Source organism: Hydractinia symbiolongicarpus, chromosome 5 (genome assembly GCF_029227915.1).
Source record: "Hydractinia symbiolongicarpus strain clone_291-10 chromosome 5, HSymV2.1, whole genome shotgun sequence".
NCBI lineage: Eukaryota > Metazoa > Cnidaria > Hydrozoa > Anthoathecata > Hydractiniidae > Hydractinia > Hydractinia symbiolongicarpus.
This window is the reverse complement of record NC_079879.1, coordinates 9,437,807-9,460,099: the sequence shown is the minus strand read 5'-3', so window position 1 is coordinate 9,460,099 and position 22,293 is coordinate 9,437,807. Positions and strand designations below refer to the sequence as shown.

Genomic DNA, 22,293 nt, shown 5'->3' with positions numbered 1-22,293 from the left:
TATTACACCGAATTATGTTGTGTATCGACTTCAAACCTAACGTAATACATTTCTTAATCAACGCATTGCAGCACATTGTTTTGAACAAGACATATATACATAACAATCTCACATCAGCCGTGATCGTATAGTGGTTAGTATATTGCGTTGTGGCCGCAATAACCCAGGTTCAAATCCTGGTCACGGCGTTGCCAGAATCTGTGATAGGAAGTTAACGTGTACTTCTGTATCGATTAAATTCACCCCGTTCGCTTTTTATTAACAGCTCCTGATGCTTTAATTTCGCTTGTTTTCTTTATAACACCGAATTGTGCTGAGTATGGACTTCAAACATAACGAAACACACTTCTTATTCAACGCATTGCAGCAGAGTGTTTTGAACAAGACATATATAGCTAACAATATCACATTAGCCGTGATCGTATAGTTGTTAGTACATTGCGTTGTGGCCGCAATAACCCAGGTGCAAATCCTGGATACGGCATTACAAGAATCAGTGATAAGAAAGTGAACATGTATTTCCGTGTCGAATAAATTTTTTCCGTTCGCTAGGGTAAACACTTCCTATGCATTAATGTTGCTTCTTTTATTTATAACACCAAATTATGTTATGTATCGACTTCAAACGTAACGAAATGTATTTCTTAATCAAGCATTCCAGCAGCGTGTTTTGAACAAGACATCTATAGTTAACAATCTCGCTTAGCCGTATAAGCCCGGTTCGAATCCTGGTCACGCCATTGCCAGAATCTGTGATAGGAAGTTAACGTGTACTTCTGTATCGATTTAATTCAGCCCGTTCGCTTTTTATGAAGAGCTCCTGAAGCTTTAATTTTGCTTGTTTTCTTTAAAACACCGAATTATGTTGGGTATCGACTTCAAACATAACAAAACATGCTTCTTATTCAACGCATTGCAGCAAAGTGTTTTAAACAAGACATACATAGTTGAGAATCTCACATTAGGCGTGATCGTATAGTGGTTAGTACAATGTTTTGTCGCGCCAATAACACAGGTTCACATCCTGGTCACGGCATTACCAGAATCTGTGATAGGAAGTTAACGTGTACTTCTGTATCGATCAAATTTTCGCCGTTCGGTTGGATGAACAGCTCCTGATGTTTTAATTTTGTTTCTTTTCTCTATAACAAAACAATGCCATATCCGCCGTGATCGTATAGTGGTTAGTACATTGCGTTGTGGCTGCAATAACCCAGGTTCGAATCCTGGTCACGGCATTACAAGAATCAGTGATAGGAAAGTGAACATATATTTCTGTATCGATTAAAATGTCTCTGTTCGCTAGAGAAAACAGTCTATTGAATTCATTTTGTTTTTTTCTTTATATCACCGAATTATGTTGTGTATCGGCTTCAAACATAACGTAATATACTTCTTAATCATCGCCTTGCAGCAGAGTGTTTTGAACAAGGCATGTATAGTTAATCTCACATAAGCCGTGATCGTATAGTGGTTAGTACATTGCGTTTTGGCCGCAATAACCCAGGTTCGAATCCTAGTCACGGCATTACAAGAATCAGTGTTAGGAAAGTGAACATATACTTCCGTATCGATTAAATTGACACCGTTCGCTTGGATGAACAGCTCCTGATGCTTTAATTTTGCTTGTTTTCTCTATTATACGGAATTATGTTGTGTATCGACTTCAAACATAACGAAACATGCTTCTTATTCAACGCATTTCAGCAGAGTGTTTTGAACAAGACATGCATAGTTGATATTATCACATTAGCCGTGATCGTGTAGTTGTTAGTACATTGCGTTGTGGCCGCAGTAACCCAGGTGCAAATCCTGGTTACGGCATTACAGGAACCAGTGATTGGAAAGTGAACATATATTTCTGTATCGATTAAAATTTCTCTGTTCGCTAAAGAAAACAGTCCTATGAATTCATTTTGTTTTTTTTCTTTATATCACCGAATTATGTTGTGTATCGACGTCAAACATAACGTAGTATACTTCTTAATCATCGCATTGTAGCAGAGTGTTTCGAACAAGACGTATATGGTTAACAATCTTATATCAGCCCTGATCGTATAGTGGTTAGTACATTGCGTTGTGGCCGCAATAACCCACGTTCGAATCCTCGTCACGGCATTCCCAGAATCTGTGATAGGTAGTTAACGTGTACTTCTGTATTGATTAAATTGACCCCGTGCGCTTGGATGAACAGCTCCTGATGCTTTAATTTTGTTCGTTTTCTTTACAACACCGAATTATGTTGTGTATCGACTTCAAACATAACGTAATACATTTCTTAATCAACGCATTGCAGCACAGTGTTTTGAACAAGACATATATAGATAACAATCTCACATCAGCCGTGATCGTATAGTGGTTAGTACATTGCGTTGTGGCCGCAATAACCCAGGTTCGCATCCTGGTCATTTCATTAGCAGAATCTGTGATAGGAAGTTAACGTGTACTTCTGTATCGATTAAATTGACTCCGTTTGCTTGGATGAACAGCTTCTGATGATTTAACTTCGCTTGTTTTTTCTATTACACCGAATTATGTTGTGTATCGATTTCAAACATAACGTAATACATTTCTTAATCAACGCATTGCAGCACAGTGTTTTGAACAAGACATATATAGATAACAATCTCACATCAGCCGTCATCGTATAGTGGTTAGTACATTGCGTTGTGGCCGCAATAACCCAGGATCGAATCCTGGTCATTTCATTAGAAGAATCTGTGATTGGAAGTTAACGTGCACTTCTGTATCGATTAAATTGTCTCCGTTCGATAGAGAAAACAGTCCTATGCATTCATTTTGTTTATTCTTTTTAAATAACCGAATTATGTTGTGTATAGACTTCAAACATAACGAAATATACTTCTTAATCATTGCATTGCAGCAGAGTGTTTTAAACAAGACATATATGGTTAACAATCTTATATCAGCCGTGATCGTATAGTGGTTAGTACATTGCGTTGTGGCCGCAATAACCCAGGTTCGAATCCTGGTCACGGCATTACAAGAGTCAGTGATAGGAAAGTGAACATATATTTCTGTATCGATTAAATTGACCCCGTTCGCTTGGATGAACAGCTCCTGATGCTTTAATTTTGCTTGCTTTCTCTATTACATCGAATTATATTGTGTATCGACTTCAAACATAACGTAATACATTTCTTAATCAACGCATTGCAGCACAGTGTTTTGAACAAAACATATATCGATAACAATCTCACATCAGCCGTGATCGTATAGTGGTTAGTACATTGCGTTGTGACCTCAATAACCCAGTTTCGAATCCTGGTCACGGCATTACAGGAATCAGTGATAGGAAAGTGAACATATATTTCTGTATCGATTAAAATTTCTCTGTTCGCTAGAGAAAACAGTCCTATGATTTCATTTGGTTTTTTTTCTTTATATCACCGAATTATGTTGTGTATCGACGTCAAACATAACGTAGTATACTTCTTAATCATCGCATTGTAGCAGAGTGTTTCGAACAAGACGTATATGGTTAACAATCTTATATCAGCCGTGATGGTATAGTGGTTAGTACATTGCGTTGTGGCCGCAATAACCCACGTTCGAATCCTGGTCACGGCATTCCCAGAATCTGTGATAGGTAGTTAACGTGTACTTCTGTATTGATTAAATTGACCCCGTGCGCTAGAGAAAACAGTCATATGCATTTATTTTGTTTATTTTCTTTATATAACCGAAAGATGTTGTGTATCGACTTCAAACATAACGAAATTTATATCTTAATCATCGCATTGCAGCAGAGTGTTTTGAAGAAGACATATATGGTTAACAAACTTATATCAGCCGTGATCGTATAGTGGTTAGTACATTGCGTTGTGGCCGCAATAACCCAGGTTCGAATCCTGGTCACGGCATTACAAGAATCAGTGATAGGAAAGTGAACATATATTTCTGTATCGATTAAATTGACCCCGTTCGCTTGGATGAACAGCTCCTGATGCTTTAATTTTGTTCGTTTTCTTTACAACACCGAATTATGTTGGGTATTGACTTCAAACATACGAAGTATATTTCCTAATCAACGCATTGCAGCTCAGTGTTTTGAACAAGACATATACAGATAACAATCTCACATCAGCCGTGATCGTATAGTGGTTAGTACATTGCGTGTGGCCGCAATAACCCAGGTTCGAATCCTGGTCACGGCATTACAAGAATCAGGGATAGGAAAGTGAACATATATGTCTGTATCGATTAAAATATCTCCGTTCGCTAGAGAAAACAGTCCTTTCAATTCATTTTGTTATGTTCTTTATATCACCGAATTATGTTGTGTATCGGCCTCAAACGTAACGTGATATACTTCTTAATCATCGCCTTGCAGCAGAGTGCTTTGAACAAGGCATGTATAGTCTATCCCACATAAACCGTGATCGTATAGTGGTTAGTACATTCCGTTGTGGCCTCAATAACCCAGGTTCGAATCCTGGTCACGGCATTACAAGAATCGGTGATAGGAAAGTGAACATATATTTCTGTATTGATTAAATTGACCCCGTTCGCTTGGATGAACAGCTCCTGATGCTTTAATTTTGCTTGTTTTCTCTATTGCACCGAATTATGTTGTGTATCGACTTCAAACATAACGTAATACATTTCTTAATCAACGCATTGCAGCACAGTGTTTTGAACAAGACATATATAGATAACAATCTCACATCAGCCGTGATCGTATAGTGGTTAGTACATTGCGTTGTGGCCGCAATAACCCAGGTTCGCATCCTGGTCATTTCATTAGCAGAATCTGTGATAGGAAGTTAACGTGTACTTCTATATCGATTAACTTGTCTCCGTTCGATAGAGAAAACAGTCCTATGCATTCATTTTGTTTATTCTTTTTACATAACCGAATTATGTTGTGTATCGACTTCAAACATAACGAAATATACTTCTTAATCATCGCATTGCAGCAGAGTGTTTTGAACAAGACATATATGGTTAACAATCTCATATGAGCCGTGATCGTATAGTGGTTAGTACATTGCGTTGTGACCACAGTAACCCAGATTCGAGTCCTGGTCATTTCATTAGAAGAATCTGTGATAGGAAAGTGAACATATATTTCTGTATCGATTAAAATATCTCCGTTCGCTAGAGAAAACAGTTCTATGAATTAATTTTGTTATTTTCTTTATATCACCGAATTATGCTGTGTATCGGCTTCTAACATAACGTAATATACTTCTTAATCATCGCCTTGCAGCAGAGTGTTTTGAACAAGGCATGTATAGTCAATCTAACATAAGCCGTGATGGTATAGTGGTTAGTACATTCCGTTGTGGCCTCAATAACCCAGGTTCGAATCCTGGTCACGGCATTACAAGAATCGGTGATAGGAAAGTGAACATATATTTCTGTATTGATTAAATTGACCCCGTTCGCTTGGATGAACAGCTCTTGATGCTTTAATTTTGCTTGTTTTCTCTATTACACCGAATTATGTTGTGTATCGACTTCAAACATAAGGTAATACATTTCTTAATCAACGCATTGCAGCACAGTGTTTTAAACAAAAGACATATATAGATAACAATCTCACATCAGCCGTGATCGTATAATGGTTAGTACATTGCGTTGCGGCTGCAATAACCCATGTTCGAATCCTGGTCACGGCATTACAAGAATCAGGGATAGGAAAGTGAACATATACTTCTGTATCGATTAAAATATCACCGTTCGCTAGAGAAAACAGTCCTATGAATTCATTTTGTTATTTTCTTTATATCACCGAATTATGTTGTGTATCGGCTTCAAACATAACGTGATATACTTCTTAATCATCGCCTTGCAGCAGAGTGTTTTGAACAAGGCATGTATAGTCTATCCCACATAAACCGTGATCGTACAGTGGTTAGTACATTGCGTTGTGGCCGCAATAACCCAGGTTCGCATCCTGGTCATTTCATTAGCAGAATCTGTGATAGGAAGTTAACGTGTACTTCTGTATCGATTAAATTGTCTCCGTTCGATAGAGAAAACAGTCCTATGCATTCATTTTGTTTATTCTTTTTACATAACCGAATTATGTTGTGTATCGACTTCAAACATAACGAAATATACTTCTTAATCATCGCATTGCAGCAGAGTGTTTTGAACAAGACACATATGGTTAACAATCTTATATCAGCCGTGATCGTATAGTGGTTAGTACATTGCGTTGTGGCCGCAATAACCCAGGTTCGAAGCCTGGGCACGGCATTACAAGAATCAGTGATAGGAAAGTGAACATATATTTCTGTATCGATTAAAATATCTCCGTTCGCTAGAGAAAACAGTCCTATGATTTAATTTTGTTATTTTCTTTATATCACCGAATTATGTTGTGTATCGGCTTCAAACATAACGTAATATACTTCTTAATCATCGCCTTGCAGCAGAGTGTGTTGAACAAGGCATGTATAGTCAATCTAACATAAGCCGTGATCGTATAGTGGTTAGTACATTGCGTTGGGGCCGCCATAACCAAGGTTCGAATCCTGGTCACGGCATTACAAGAATCAGTGATAGGAAAGTGAACATATATTTCTGTATCGATTAAATTGACCCCGTTCGCTTGGATGAACAGCTCCTGATGCTTTAATTTTGCTTGTTTTCTCTATTACACCGAATTATGTTGTGTGTCGACTTCAAACATAACGTAATACATTTCTTAATCAACGCATTGCAGCTCAGTGCTTTGAACAAGACATATACAGATAACAATCTCACATCGGCCATGATCGTATAGTGATTAGTACATTGCGTTGTGGCCGCAATAACCCATGTTCGAATCCTGGTCACGGCATTACAAGAGTCAGTGATAGGATAGTGAACATGTACTTCTGTATCAATTAAATTGTCTCCGTTTGCTAGAGAAAACAGTCCTATGCATTTATTTTGTTTATTTTCTTTATATAACCGAAAGATGTTGTGTATCGACTTCAAACATAACGAAATTTACTTCTTAATCATCGCATTGTAGCAGAGTGTTTTGAACAAGACATATATGGTTAACAATCTCATATGAGCCGTGATCGTATAGTGGTTAGTACATTGTGTTGTGACCGCAATAACCCAGGTTCGAGTCCTGGTCATTTCATTAGAAGAATCTGTGATAGGAAGTTAACGTGTACTTCTGTATCGATTAAATTGTCTCCGTTCCATAGAGAAAACAGTCCTATGCATTCATTTTGTTTATTCTTTTTAAATAACCGAATTATGTTGTGTATCGGCTTCAAACATAACGTAATATACTTCCTAATCATCGCCTTGCAGCAGAGTGTTTTGAACAAGGCATGTATAGTCAATCTAACATAAGCCGTGATCGTATAGTGGTTAGTACATTGCGTTGTGGCTGCAATAACCCAGGTTCGAATCCTGGTCATTTCATTAGTAGAATCTGTGATAGGAAGTTAACGTGTACTTCTGTATCGATTAAATTGTCTCCGTTCGATAGAGAAAACAATCCTATGCATTCATTTTGTTTCTTCTTTTTAAATAACCGAATTATGTTGTGTATCGACTTCAAACATAACGAAATATACTTCTTAATCATCGCATTGCAGCAGAGTGTTTTGAACAAGACATATATGGTTAACAAACTTATATCAGCCGTGATCGTATAGTGGTTAGCACATTGCGTTGTGGCCGCAGTAACCCCGGTTCGAATCCTGGTCACAGCATTACAAGAATCAGTGATAGGAAAGTGAACATATATTTCTGTATCGATTAAAATGTCTCTGTTCGCTAGACAAAACAGTCCTATGAATTCACCATGTTTATTTTCTTTATATCACCGAATTATGTTGTGTATCGGCTTCAAACATAACGTAATATACGTCTTAATCATCGCCTTGCAGCAGAGTGTTTTGAACAAGGCATATATAGCCAATCTCACATAAGCCGTGATCGTATAGTGGTTAGTACATTGCGTTGTGGCTGCAATAACCCAGGTTCGAATCCTGGTCATTTCATTAGTAGAATCTGTGATAGGAAGTTAACGTGTACTTCTGTATCGATTAAATTGTCTCCGTTCGATAGAGAAAACAGTCCTATGCATTCATTTTGTTTATTCTTTTTAAATAACCGAATTATGTTGTGTATCGACTTCAAACATAACGAAATATACTTCTTAATCATCGCATTGCAGCAGAGTGTTTTGAACAAGACATATATGGTTAACAATATTATATCAGCCGTGATCGTATAGTGGTTAGTACATTGCGTTGTGGCCGCAATAACCCAGGTTCGAATCCTGGTCATGGCATTACAAGAATCAGTGATAGGAAAGTGAACATATATTTCTGTATCTATTAAATTGACCCCGTTCGCTTGGATGAACAGCTCCTGATGCTTTAATTTTGCTTGTTTTCTCTATTACACCGAATTATGTTGTGTATCGACTTCAAACATAACGTAATACATTTCTTAATCAACGCATTGCAGCTCAGTGCTTTGAACAAGACATATACAGATAACAATCTCACATCAGCCGTGATCGTATAGTGATTAGTACATTGCGTTGTGGCTGCAATAACCCATGTTCGAATCCTGGTCACGGCATTACAAGAGCCAGTGATAGGATAGTAAACATGTACTTCTGTATCAATTAAATTGTCTCCGTTCGCTAGAGAAAACAGTCCTATGCATTAATTTTGTTTATTTTCTTTATATAACCGAATGATGTTGTGTATCGACTTCAAACATAACGAAATTTACTTCTTAATCATCGCATTGCAGCAGAGTGTTTTGAACAAGACATATATGGTTAACAATCTCATATGAGCCGTGATCGTATAGTAGTTAGTACATTGCGTTGTGGCTGCAATAACCCAGGTTCGAGTCCTGGTCATTTCATTAGAAGAATCTGTGATAGGAAGTTAACGTGTACTTCTGTATCGATTAAATTGTCTCCGTTCCATAGAGAAAACAGTCCTATGCATTCATTTTGTTTATTCTTTTTAAATAACCGAATGATGTTGCGTATCGACTTCAAACATAACGAAATATACTTCTTAATCATCGCATTGCAGCAGAGTGTTTTGAACAGGACATATATGGTTAACAATCTTATATCAGCCGTGATCGTATAGTGGTTAGTACACTGCGTTGTGGCCGCATTAACCCAGGTTCGAATCCTGGTCACGGCATTACAAGAATCAGTGATAGGAAAGTGAACATATATTTCTGTATCGATTAAATTGACCCCGTTTGCTTGGATGAACAGCTCCTGATGCTTTAATTTTGCTTGTTTTCTCTATTACACCGAATTATGTTGTGTATCGACTTCAAACATAACGAAATATACTTCTTAATCATCGCATTGCAGCAGAATGTTTTGAACAAGACATATATGGTTAACAATCTCATATGAGCCGTGATCGTATAGTGGTTAGTACATTGCGTTGTGGCCGCAATAACCCAGGTTCGAATCCTGGGCACTTCATTGGACGAATCTGTGATTGGAAGTTAACGTGTACTTCTGCATCGATTAAATTGAGTTCGTTCGATAGAGAAAACAGTCCTATGCATTCATTTTGTTTCTTACTTTTAAATAACCGAATTATGTTGTGTATCGACTTCAAACATAACGAAATATACTTCTTAATCATCGCATTGCAGCAGAGTGTTTGAACAAGACATATATGGTTAACAAACTTATATCAGCCGTGGTCGTATAGTAGTTAGCACATTGCGTTGTGGCCGCAGTAACCCCGGTTCGAATCCTGGTCACAGCATTACAAGAATCAGTGATAGGAAAGTGAACATATATTTCTGTATCGATTAAAATGTCTCTGTTTGCTAGACAAAACAGTCCTATGAATTCACTTTGTTTATTTTCTTTATATCACCGAATTATGTCGTGTATCGGCTTCGAACATAACGTAATATACTTCTTAATCATCGCCTTGCAGCAGAGTGTTTTGAACAAGGCATGTATAGTCAATGTCACATAAGCCGTGATCGTATAGTGGTTAGTACATTGCGTTGTGGCCGCAATAACCCAGGTTCGAATCCTGGTCACGGCAATACAAGAATCAGTGATAGGAAAGTGAACATATATTTCTGTATCTATTAAATTGACCCGGTTCGCTTGGATGAACAGCTCCTGATGCTTTAATTTTGCTTGTTTTCTCTATTACACCGAATTATGTTGTGTATCGACTTCAAACATAACGTAATACATTTCTTAATCAACGCATTGCAGCTCAGTGCTTTGAACAAGACATATACAGATAACAATCTCACATCAGCCGTGATCGTATAGTGATTAGTACATTGCGTTGTGGCTGCAATAACCCATGTTCGAATCCTGGTCACGGCATTACAAGAGCCAGTGATAGGATAGTAAACATGTACTTCTGTATCAATTAAATTGTCTCCGTTCGCTAGAGAAAACAGTCCTATGCATTTATTTTGTTTATTTTCTTTATATAACCGAATGATGTTGTGTATCGACTTCAAACATAACGAAATTTACTTCTTAATCATCGCATTGCAGCAGGGTGTTTTGAACAAGACATATATGGTTAACAATCTCATATGAGCCGTGATCGTATAGTGGTTAGTACATTGCGTTGTGGCCGCAATAACCCAGGTTCGAATCCTGGTCATTTCAATAGTAGAATCTGTGATAGGAAGTTAACGTGTACTTCTGTATCGATTAAATTGTCTCCGTTCGATAGAGAAAACAGTCCTATGCATTCATTTTGTTTATTCTTTTTAAATAACCGAATTATGTTGTGTATCGACTTCAAACATAACGAAATATACTTCTTAATCATCGCATTGCAGCAGAGTGTTTTGAACAAGACATATATGGTTAACAATCTTATATCAGCCGTGATCGTATAGTGGTTAGTACATTGCGTTGTGGACGCAATAACCCAGGTTCGAATCCTGGTCACGGCATTACAAGAATAAGTGATAGGAAAGTGAACATATATTTCTGTTTATCAATTAAAATATCTCCGTTCGCTAGAGAAAACAGTCCTATGAATTCATTTTGTTATTTTCTTTATATCACCGAATTATGTTGTGTATCGGCTTCGAACATAACGTAATATACTTCTTAATCATCGCCTTGCAGCAGAGTGTTTTGAACAAGGCATGTATAGTCAATGTCACATAAGCCGTGATCGTATAGTGGTTAGTACATTGCGTTGTGGCCGCAATAACCCAGGTTCGAATCCTGGTCACGGCAATACAAGAATCAGTGATAGGAAAGTGAACATATATTTCTGTATCGATTAAATTGACCCCGTTCGCTTGGATGAACAGCTCCTGATGCATTTATTTTGTTTATTTTCTTTATATAGCCGAATGATGTTGTGTATCGACTTCAAACATAACGAAATTTACTTCTTAATCATCGCATTGCAGCAGAGTGTTTTGAACAAGACATATATGGTTAACAATCTCATATGAGCCGTGATCGTATAGTGGTTAGTACGTTGCGTTGTGGCCGCAATAACCCAGGTTCGAGTCCTGGTCATTTCATTAGAAGAATCTGTGATAGGAAGTTAACGTGTACTTCTGTATCGATTAAATTGTCTCCGTTCCATAGAGAAAACAGTCCTATGCATTCATTTTGTTTATTCTTTTTAAATAATCGAACTATGTTGCGTATCGACTTCAAACATAACGAAATATACTTCTTAATCATCGCATTGCAGCAGAGTGATTTGAACAAGACATATATGGTTAACAATCTTATATCAGCCGTGATCGTATAGTGGTTAGTACATTGCGTTGTATCCGCCATAACCCAGGTTCGAATCCTGGTCACGGCATTACAAGAATCAGTGATAGGAAAGTGAACTTATATTTCTGTATCGATTAAATTGACCCCGTTCGCTTGGATGAGCAGCTCCTGATGCTTAAATTTTGCTTGTTTTCTCTATTACACCGAATTATGTTGTGTATCGACTTCAAACATAACGTAATACATTTCTTAATCAACTCATTGCAGCACAGTGTTTTGAACAAGACATATATAGATAACAATCTCACATCAGCCGTGATCGTATGATGGTTAGTACATTGCGTTGTGGCCGCAATAACCCAGGTTCGAATCCTGGACATTTCATTGGAAGAATCTGTGATAGGAAGTTAACGTGTACTTCTGTATCTATTAAATTGACTTCGTTCGATAGAGAAAACAGTCCTATGCATTCATTTTGTTTTTTCTTTTTAAATAACCGAATTATGTTGTGTATCGACTTCAAACATAACGAAATATACTTCTTAATCATCGCATTGCAGCAGAGTGTTTTGAACAAGACATATATGGTTAACAATCTTATATCAGCCGTGATCGTATAGTGGTTAGTACATTGCGTTGTGGCCGCAATAACCCAGGTTCGAATCCTGGTCACGGCATTACAAGAATCAGTGATAGGAAAGTGAACCTATATTTCTGTATCGATTAAAATATCTCCGTTCGCTAGAGAAAACAGTCCTATGCATTCATTTTGTTTTTTCTTTTTAAATAACCGAATTATGTTGTGTATCGACTTCAAACATAACGAAATATACTTCTTAATCATCGCATTGCAGCAGAGTGTTTTGAACAAGACATATATGGTTAACAATCTTATATCAGCCGTGATCGTATAGTGGTTAGTACATTGCGATGTGGCCGCAATAACCCAGGTTCGAATCCTGGTCATTTTATTAGTAGAATCTGTGATAGGAAGTTAACGTGTACTTCTGTATCGATTAAATTGTCTCCGTTCGATAGAGAAAACAGTCCTATGCATTCATTTTGTTTATTCTTTTTAAAAAACCGAATTATGTTGTGTATCGACTTCAAACATAACGAAATATACTTCTTAATCATCGCATTGCAGCAGAGTGTTTTGAACAAGACATATATGGTTAACAATCTTATATCAGCGTGATCGTATAGTGGTTAGTACATTGCTTTGTGGCCGCAATAACCCAGGTTCGAATCCTGGTCACGGCATTACAAGAATCAGTGATAGGAAAGTGAACATATATTTCTGTATCGATTAAATTGACCCCGTTCGCTTGGATGAACAGCTCCTGATGCTTTAATTTTGTTCGTTTTCTTTACAACACCGAATTATGTTGGGTATTGACTTCAAACATACGAAGTATATTTCCTAATCAACGCATTGCAGCTCAGTGTTTTGAACAAGACATATACAGATAACAATCTCACATCAGCCGTGATCGTATAGTGGTTAGTACATTGCGTGTGGCCGCAATAACCCAGGTTCGAATCCTGGTCACGGCATTACAAGAATCAGGGATAGGAAAGTGAACATATATGTCTGTATCGATTAAAATATCTCCGTTCGCTAGAGAAAACAGTCCTATCAATACATTTTGTTATTTTCTTTATATCACCGAATTATGTTGTGTATCGGCCTCAAACGTAACGTGATATACTTCTTAATCATCGCCTTGCAGCAGAGTGCTTTGAACAAGGCATGTATAGTCTATCCCACATAAACCGTGATCGTATAGTGGTTAGTACATTCCGTTGTGGCCTCAATAACCCAGGTTCGAATCCTGGTCACGGCATTACAAGAATCGGTGATAGGAAAGTGAACATATATTTCTGTATTGATTAAATTGACCCCGTTCGCTTGGATGAACAGCTCCTGATGCTTTAATTTTGCTTGTTTTCTCTATTACACCGAATTATGTTGTGTATCGACTTCAAACATAACGTAATACATTTCTTAATCAACGCATTGCAGCACACTGTTTTGAACAAGACATATATAGATAACAATCTCACATCAGCCGTGATCGTATAGTGGTTAGTACATTGCGTTGTGGCCGCAATAACCCAGGTTCGCATCCTGGTCATTTCATTAGCAGAATCTGTGATAGAAAGTTAACGTGTACTTCTATATCGATTAACTTGTCTCCGTTCGATAGAGAAAACAGTCCTATGTATTCATTTTGTTTATTCTTTTTACATAACCGAATTATGTTGTGTATCGACTTCAAACATAACGAAATATACTTCTTAATCATCGCATTGCAGCAGAGTGTTTTGAACAAGACATATATGGTTAACAATCTCATATGAGCCGTGATCGTATAATGGTTAGTACATTGCGTTGTGACTGCAGTAACCCAGATTCGAGTCCTGGTCATTTCATTAGAAGAATCTGTGATAGGAAAGTGAACATATATTTCTGTATCGATTAAAATATCTCCGTTCGCTAGAGAAAACAGTCCTATGAATTAATTTTGTTATTTTCTTTATATCACCGAATTATGCTGTGTATCGGCTTCAAACATAACGTAATATACTTCTTAATCATCGCCTTGCAGCAGAGTGTTTTGAACAAGGCATGTATAGTCAATCTAACATAAGCCGTGATTGTATAGTGGTTAGTACATTCCGTTGTGGCCTCAATAACCCAGGTTCGAATCCTGGTCACGGCATTACAAGAATCGGTGATAGGAAAGTGAACATATATTTCTGTATTGATTAAATTGACCCCGTTCGCTTGGATGAACAGCTCTTGATGCTTTAATTTTGCTTGTTTTCTCTATTACACCGAATTATGTTGTGTATCGACTTCAAACATAACGTAATACATTTCTTAATCAACGCATTGCAGCACAGTGTTTTAAACAAAAGACATATATAGATAACAATCTCACATCAGCCGTGATCGTATAATGGTTAGTACATTGCGTTGTGGCCGCAATAACCCAGGTTCGAATCCTGGTCACGCCATTACAAGAATCAGGGATAGGAAAGTGAACATATACTTCTGTATCGATTAAAATATCACCGTTCGCTAGAGAAAACAGTCCTATGAATTCATTTTGTTATTTTCTTTATATCACCGAATTATGTTGTGTATCGGCTTCAAACATAACGTGATATACTTCTTAATCATCGCCTTGCAGCAGAGTGTTTTGAACAAGGCATGTATAGTCTATCCCACATAAACCGTGATCGTACAGTGGTTAGTACATTCCGTTGGGGCCTCAATAACCCAGGTTCGAATCCTGGTCACGGCATTACAAGAATCGGTGATAGGAAAGTGAACATATATTTCTGTATTGATTAAATTGACCCCGTTCGCTTGGATGAACAGCTCTTGGTGCTTTAATTTTGCTTGTTTTTTCTATTACACCGAATTATGTTGTGAATCGACTTCAAACATAACGTAATACATTTCTTAATCAACGCATTGCAGCACAGTGTTTTGAACAAGACATATATAGATAACAATCTCACATCAGCCGTGATCGTATAGTGGTTAGTACATTGCGTTGTGGCCGCAATAACCCAGGTTCGCATCCTGGTCATTTCATTAGCAGAATCTGTGATAGGAAGTTAACGTGTACTTCTGTATCGATTAAATTGTCTCCGTTCGATAGAGAAAACAGTCCTATGCATTCATTTTGTTTATTCTTTTTACATAACCGAATTATGTTGTGTATCGACTTCAAACATAACGAAATATACTTCTTAATCATCGCATTGCAGCAGAGTGTTTTGAACAAGACACATATGGTTAACAATCTTATATCAGCCGTGATCGTATAGTGGTTAGTACATTGCGTTGTGGCCGCAATAACCCAGGTTCGAAGCCTGGGCACGGCATTACAAGAATCAGTGATAGGAAAGTGAACATATATTTCTGTATCGATTAAATTGACCCCGTTCGCTTGGATGAACAGCTCCTGATGCTTTAATTTTGCTTGTTTTCTCTATTACACCGAATTATGTTGTGTGTCGACTTCAAACATAACGTAATACATTTCTTAATCAACGCATTGCAGCTCAGTGCTTTGAACAAGACATATACAGATAACAATCTCACATCGGCCGTGATCGTATAGTGATTAGTACATTGCGTTGTGGCCGCAATAACCCATGTTCGAATCCTGGTCACAGCATTACAAGAGTCAGTGATAGGATAGTGAACATGTACTTCTGTATCAATTAAATTGTCTCCGTTCGCTAGAGAAAACAGTCTTATGCATTTATTTTGTTTATTTTCTTTATATAACCGAAAGATGTTGTGTATCGACTTCAAACATAACGAAATTTACTTCTTAATCATCGCATTGTAGCAGAGTGTTTTGAACAAGACATATATGGTTAACAATCTCATATGAGCCGTGATCGTATAGTGGTTAGTACATTGCGTTGTGACCGCAATAACCCAGGTTCGAGTCCTGGTCATTTCATTAGAAGAATCTGTGATAGGAAGTTAACGTGTACTTCTGTATCGATTAAATTGTCTCCGTTCCATAGAGAAAACAGTCCTATGCATTCATTTTGTTTATTCTTTTTAAATAACCGAATTATGTTGCGTATCGACTTCAAACATAACGAAATATCCTTCTTAATCATCGCATTGCAGCAGAGTGTTTTGAACAAGACATATATGGTTAACAATCTTTTATCAGCCGTGATCGTATAGTGGTTAGTACATTGCGTTGTGGCCGCAAAAACCCAGGTTCGAATCCTGGTCACGGCATTACAAGAATCAGTGATAAGAAAGTGAACATATATTTCTGTATCGATTAAAATATCTCCGTTCGCTAGAGAAAACAGTCCTATGAATTAATTTTGTTATTTTCTTTATATCACCGAATTATGTTGTGTATCGGCTTCAAACATAACGTAATATACTTCTTAATCATCGCCTTGCAGCAGAGTGTGTTGAACAAGGCATGTATAGTCAATCTAACATAAGCCGTGATCGTATAGTGGTTAGTACATTGCGTTGTGGCCGCCATAACCCAGGTTCGAATCCTGGTCACGGCATTACAAGAATCAGTGATAGGAAAGTGAACATATATTTCTGTATCGATTAAATTGACCCCGTTCGCTTGGATGAACAGCTCCTGATGCTTTAATTTTGCTTGTTTTCTCTATTACACCGAATTATGTTGTGTGTCGACTTCAAACATAACGTAATACATTTCTTAATCAACGCATTGCAGCTCAGTGCTTTGAACAAGACATATACAGATAACAATCTCACATCGGCCGTGATCGTATAGTGATTAGTACATTGCGTTGTGGCCGCAATAACCCATGTTCGAATCCTGGTCACGGCATTACAAGAGTCAGTGATAGGATAGTGAACATGTACTTCTGTATCAATTAAATTGTCTCCGTTCGCTAGAGAAAACAGTCCTATGCATTTATTTTGTTTATTTTCTTTATATAACCGAAAGATGTTGTGTATCGACTTCAAACATAACGAAATTTACTTCTTAATCATCGCATTGTAGCAGAGTGTTTTGAACAAGACATATATGGTTAACAATCTCATATGAGCCGTGATCGTATAGTGGTTAGTACATTGCGTTGTGACCGCAATAACCCAGGTTCGAGTCCTGGTCATTTCATTAGAAGAATCTGTGATAGGAAGTTAACGTGTACTTCTGTATCGATTAAATTGTCTCCGTTCCATAGAGAAAACAGTCCTATGCATTCATTTTGGTTATTCTTTTTAAATAACCGAATTATGTTGCGTATCGACTTCAAACATAACGAAATATCCTTCTTAATCATCACATTGCAGCAGAGTGTTTTGAACAAGACATATATGGTTAACAATCTTTTATCAGCCGTGATCGTATAGTGGTTAGTACATTGCGTTGTGGCCGCAAAAACCCAGGTTCGAATCCTGGTCACGGCATTACAAGAATCAGTGATAGGAAAGTGAACATATATTTCTGTATCGATTAAAATATCTCCGTTCGCTAGAGAAAACAGTCCTATGAATTAATTTTGTTATTTTCTTTATATCACCGAATTATGTTGTGTATCGGCTTCAAACATAACGTAATATACTTCCTAATCATCGCCTTGCAGCAGAGTGTTTTGAACAAGGCATGTATAGTCAATCTAACATAAGCCGTGATCGTATAGTGGTTAGTACATTGCGTTGTGGCTGCAATAACCCAGGTTCGAATCCTGGTCATTTCATTAGTAGAATCTGTGATAGGAAGTTAACGTGTACTTCTGTATCGATTAAATTGTCTCCGTTCGATAGAGAAAACAATCCTATGCATTCATTTTGTTTATTCTTTTTAAATAACCGAATTATATTGTGTATCGACTTCAAACATAACGAAATATACTTCTTAATCATCGCATTGCAGCAGAGTGTTTTGAACAAGACATATATGGTTAACAATCTTATATCAGCCGTGATCGTATAGTGGTTAGTACATTGCGTTGTGGCCTCAATAACCCAGGTTCGAATCCTGGTCACTTCATTGGACGAATCTGTGATAGGAAGTTAACGTGTACTTCTGCATCGATTAAATTGAGTTCGTTCGATAGAGAAAACAGTCCTATGCATTCATTTTGTTTCTTCTTTTTAAATAACCGAATTATGTTGTGTATCGACTTCAAACATAACGTAATACATTTCTTAATCAACGCATTGCAGCACAGTGTTTTAAACAAAAGACATATATAGATAACAATCTCACATCAGCCGTGATCGTATAATGGTTAGTACATTGCGTTGTGGCCGCAATAACCCAGGTTCGAATCCTGGTCACGCCATTACAAGAATCAGGGATAGGAAAGTGAACATATACTTCTGTATCGATTAAAATATCACCGTTCGCTAGAGAAAACAGTCCTATGAATTCATTTTGTTATTTTCTTTATATCACTGAATTATGTTGTGTATCGGCTTCAAACATAACGTGATATACTTCTTAATCATCGCCTTGCAGCAGAGTGTTTTGAACAAGGCATGTATAGTCTATCCCACATAAACCGTGATCGTACAGTGGTTAGTACATTCCGTTGGGGCCTCAATAACCCAGGTTCGAATCCTGGTCACGGCATTACAAGAATCGGTGATAGGAAAGTGAACATATATTTCTGTATTGATTAAATTGACCCCGTTCGCTTGGATGAACAGCTCTTGGTGCTTTAATTTTGCTTGTTTTTTCTATTACACCGAATTATGTTGTGAATCGACTTCAAACATAACGTAATACATTTCTTAATCAACGCATTGCAGCACAGTGTTTTGAACAAGACATATATAGATAACAATCTCACATCAGCCGTGATCGTATAGTGGTTAGTACATTGCGTTGTGGCCGCAATAACCCAGGTTCGCATCCTGGTCATTTCATTAGCAGAATTTTGAACAAGACATATATGGTTAACAAACTTATATCAGCCGTGGTCGTATAGTAGTTAGCACATTGCGTTGTGGCCGCAGTAACCCAGGTTCGAGTCCTGGTCATTTCATTACAAGAATCAGTGATAGGAAAGTGAACATATATTTCTGTATCGATTAAAATGTCTCTGTTTGCTAGACAAAACAGTCCTATGAATTCACTTTGTTTATTTTCTTTATATCACCGAATTATGTCGTGTATCGGCTTCAAACATAACGTAATATACGTCTTAATCATCGCCTTGCAGCAGAGTGTTTTGAGCAAGGCATATATAGCCAATCTCACATGAGCCGTGATCGTATAGTGGTTAGTACATTGCGTTGTGGCTGCAATAACCCAGGTTCGAATCCTGGTCATTTCAATAGTAGAATCTGTGATAGGAAGTTAACGTGTACTTCTGTATCGATTAAATTGTCTCCGTTCGATAGAGAAAACAGTCCTATGCATTCATTTTGTTTATTCTTTTTACATAACCGAATTATGTTGTGTATCGACTTCAAACATAACGAAATATACTTCTTAATCATCGCATTGCAGCAGAGTGTTTTGAACAAGACATATATGGTTAACAATCTTATATCAGCCGTGATCGTATAGTGGTTAGTACATTGCGTTGTGGCCGCAATAACCCAGGTTCGAATCCTGGTCACGGCATTACAAGAATAAGTGATAGGAAAGTGAACATATATTTCTGTTTATCAATTAAAATATCTCCGTTCGCTAGAGAAAACAGTCCTATGAATTCATTTTGTTATTTTCTTTATATCACCGAATTATGTTGTGTATCGGCTTCGAACATAACGTAATATACTTCTTAATCATCGCCTTGCAGCAGAGTGTTTTGAACAAGGCATGTATAGTCAATGTCACATAAGCCGTGATCGTATAGTGGTTAGTACATTGCGTTGTGGCCGCAATAACCCAGGTTCGAATCCTGGTCACGGCAATACAAGAATCAGTGATAGGAAAGTGAACATATATTTCTGTATCTATTAAATTGACCCGGTTCGCTTGGATGAACAGCTCCTGATGCTTTAATTTTGCTTGTTTTCTCTATTACACCGAATTATGTTGTGTATCGACTTCAAACATAACGTAATACATTTCTTAATCAACGCATTGCAGCTCAGTGCTTTGAACAAGACATATACAGATAACAATCTCACATCAGCCGTGATCGTATAGTGATTAGTACATTGCGTTGTGGCTGCAATAACCCATGTTCGAATCCTGGTCACGGCATTACAAGAGCCAGTGATAGGATAGTAAACATGTACTTCTGTATCAATTAAATTGTCTCCGTTCGCTAGAGAAAACAGTCCTATGCATTTATTTTGTTTATTTTCTTTATATAACCGAATGATGTTGTGTATCGACTTCAAACATAACGAAATTTACTTCTTAATCATCGCATTGCAGCAGAGTGTTTTGAACAAGACATATATGGTTAACAATCTCATATGAGCCGTGATCGTATAGTGGTTAGTACATTGCGTTGTGGCCGCAATAACCCAGGTTCGAGTCCTGGTCATTTCATTAGAAGAATCTGTGATAGGAAGTTAACGTGTACTTCTGTATCGATTAAATTGTCTCCGTTCCATAGAGAAAACAGTCCTGTGCCTTCATTTTGTTTATTCTTTTTAAATAACCGAATTATGTTGCGTATCGACTTCAAACATAACGAAATATACTTCTTAATCATCGCATTGCAGCAGAGTGTTTTGAACAAGACATATATGGTTAACAATCTTATATCAGCCGTGATCGTATAGTGGTTAGTACATTGCGTTGTGGCCGCAATAACCCAGGTTCGAATCCTGGTCAAGGCATTACAAGAATCAGTGATAGGAAAGTGAACATATATTTCTGTATCGATTAAAATATCTCCGTTCGCTAGAGAAAACAGTCCTATGAATTCATTTTGTTATTTTCTTTATATCACCGAATTATGATGTGTATCGGCTTCAAACATAACGTAATATACTTCTTAATCATCGCCTTGCAGCAGAGTGTTTTGAACAAGGCATGTATAGTCAATCTCGCATAAGCCGTGATCGTATAGTGGTTAGTACATTGCGTTGTGGCCGCAATAACCCAGGTTCGAATCCTGGTCACGGCATTACAAGGAATCAGTGATAGGAAAGTGAACATATATTTCTGTATCGATTAAATTGACCCCGTTCGCTTGGATGAACAGCTCCTGATGCATTTATTTTGTTTATTTTCTTTATATAGCCGAATGATGTTGTGTATCGACTTCAAACATAACGAAATTTACTTCTTAATCATCGCATTGCAGCAGAGTGTTTTGAACAAGACATATATGGTTAACAATCTCATATGAGCCGTGATCGTATAGTGGTTAGTACGTTGCGTTGTGGCCGCAATAACCCAGGTTCGAGTCCTGGTCATTTCATTAGAAGAATCTGTGATAGGAAGTTAACGTGTACTTCTGTATCGATTAAATTGTCTCCGTTCCATAGAGAAAACAGTCCTATGCATTCATTTTGTTTATTCTTTTTAAATAATCGAACTATGTTGCGTATCGACTTCAAACATAACGAAATATACTTCTTAATCATCGCATTGCAGCAGAGTGATTTGAACAAGACATATATGGTTAACAATCTTATATCAGCCGTGATCGTATAGTGGTTAGTACATTGCGTTGTATCCGCCATAACCCAGGTTCGAATCCTGGTCACGGCATTACAAGAATCAGTGATAGGAAAGTGAACTTATATTTCTGTATCGATTAAATTGACCCCGTTCGCTTGGATGAGCAGCTCCTGATGCTTAAATTTTGCTTGTTTTCTCTATTACACCGAATTATGTTGTGTATCGACTTCAAACATAACGTAATACATTTCTTAATCAACTCATTGCAGCACAGTGTTTTGAACAAGACATATATAGATAACAATCTCACATCAGCCGTGATCGTATGATGGTTAGTACATTGCGTTGTGGCCGCAATAACCCAGGTTCGAATCCTGGACATTTCATTGGAAGAATCTGTGATAGGAAGTTAACGTGTACTTCTGTATCTATTAAATTGACTTCGTTCGATAGAGAAAACAGTCCTATGCATTCATTTTGTTTTTTCTT

The 22,293-nt window shown here is 37.4% G+C and overlaps 18 non-coding genes across 18 annotated transcripts; all 18 read left to right on the top strand.

Moving 5' to 3' along the window:
* Window positions 1-116: 116 nt before the first annotated feature.
* Window positions 117-188, top strand: Trnah-gug (transfer RNA histidin (anticodon GUG)). The gene has a single exon. It is a non-coding gene; the product is annotated as a tRNA-His (tRNA).
* Window positions 189-1,166: 978 nt separating this feature from the next.
* Trnah-gug (transfer RNA histidin (anticodon GUG)) lies at window positions 1,167-1,238 on the top strand. The gene has a single exon. It is a non-coding gene; the product is annotated as a tRNA-His (tRNA).
* Window positions 1,239-2,929: 1,691 nt separating this feature from the next.
* Window positions 2,930-3,001, top strand: Trnah-gug (transfer RNA histidin (anticodon GUG)). Its single transcript has one exon. It is a non-coding gene; the product is annotated as a tRNA-His (tRNA).
* Window positions 3,002-3,519: 518 nt separating this feature from the next.
* Trnah-gug (transfer RNA histidin (anticodon GUG)) lies at window positions 3,520-3,591 on the top strand. Its single transcript has one exon. It is a non-coding gene; the product is annotated as a tRNA-His (tRNA).
* A 221-nt stretch (window positions 3,592-3,812) lies between these two features.
* On the top strand, window positions 3,813-3,884 carry Trnah-gug (transfer RNA histidin (anticodon GUG)). The gene has a single exon. It is a non-coding gene; the product is annotated as a tRNA-His (tRNA).
* Window positions 3,885-8,203: 4,319 nt separating this feature from the next.
* On the top strand, window positions 8,204-8,275 carry Trnah-gug (transfer RNA histidin (anticodon GUG)). The gene has a single exon. It is a non-coding gene; the product is annotated as a tRNA-His (tRNA).
* An 811-nt stretch (window positions 8,276-9,086) lies between these two features.
* Trnah-gug (transfer RNA histidin (anticodon GUG)) lies at window positions 9,087-9,158 on the top strand. Its single transcript has one exon. It is a non-coding gene; the product is annotated as a tRNA-His (tRNA).
* Window positions 9,159-9,965: 807 nt separating this feature from the next.
* Window positions 9,966-10,037, top strand: Trnah-gug (transfer RNA histidin (anticodon GUG)). The gene has a single exon. It is a non-coding gene; the product is annotated as a tRNA-His (tRNA).
* An 811-nt stretch (window positions 10,038-10,848) lies between these two features.
* Trnah-gug (transfer RNA histidin (anticodon GUG)) lies at window positions 10,849-10,920 on the top strand. Its single transcript has one exon. It is a non-coding gene; the product is annotated as a tRNA-His (tRNA).
* A 220-nt stretch (window positions 10,921-11,140) lies between these two features.
* Window positions 11,141-11,212, top strand: Trnah-gug (transfer RNA histidin (anticodon GUG)). The gene has a single exon. It is a non-coding gene; the product is annotated as a tRNA-His (tRNA).
* A 1,106-nt stretch (window positions 11,213-12,318) lies between these two features.
* Trnah-gug (transfer RNA histidin (anticodon GUG)) lies at window positions 12,319-12,390 on the top strand. Its single transcript has one exon. It is a non-coding gene; the product is annotated as a tRNA-His (tRNA).
* A 4,037-nt stretch (window positions 12,391-16,427) lies between these two features.
* Trnah-gug (transfer RNA histidin (anticodon GUG)) lies at window positions 16,428-16,499 on the top strand. Its single transcript has one exon. It is a non-coding gene; the product is annotated as a tRNA-His (tRNA).
* A 218-nt stretch (window positions 16,500-16,717) lies between these two features.
* On the top strand, window positions 16,718-16,789 carry Trnah-gug (transfer RNA histidin (anticodon GUG)). The gene has a single exon. It is a non-coding gene; the product is annotated as a tRNA-His (tRNA).
* An 811-nt stretch (window positions 16,790-17,600) lies between these two features.
* On the top strand, window positions 17,601-17,672 carry Trnah-gug (transfer RNA histidin (anticodon GUG)). Its single transcript has one exon. It is a non-coding gene; the product is annotated as a tRNA-His (tRNA).
* Window positions 17,673-19,767: 2,095 nt separating this feature from the next.
* On the top strand, window positions 19,768-19,839 carry Trnah-gug (transfer RNA histidin (anticodon GUG)). The gene has a single exon. It is a non-coding gene; the product is annotated as a tRNA-His (tRNA).
* Window positions 19,840-20,059: 220 nt separating this feature from the next.
* Window positions 20,060-20,131, top strand: Trnah-gug (transfer RNA histidin (anticodon GUG)). The gene has a single exon. It is a non-coding gene; the product is annotated as a tRNA-His (tRNA).
* Window positions 20,132-20,942: 811 nt separating this feature from the next.
* Window positions 20,943-21,014, top strand: Trnah-gug (transfer RNA histidin (anticodon GUG)). Its single transcript has one exon. It is a non-coding gene; the product is annotated as a tRNA-His (tRNA).
* A 218-nt stretch (window positions 21,015-21,232) lies between these two features.
* Trnah-gug (transfer RNA histidin (anticodon GUG)) lies at window positions 21,233-21,304 on the top strand. The gene has a single exon. It is a non-coding gene; the product is annotated as a tRNA-His (tRNA).
* The last annotated feature ends 989 nt before the right edge of the window (window positions 21,305-22,293 follow it).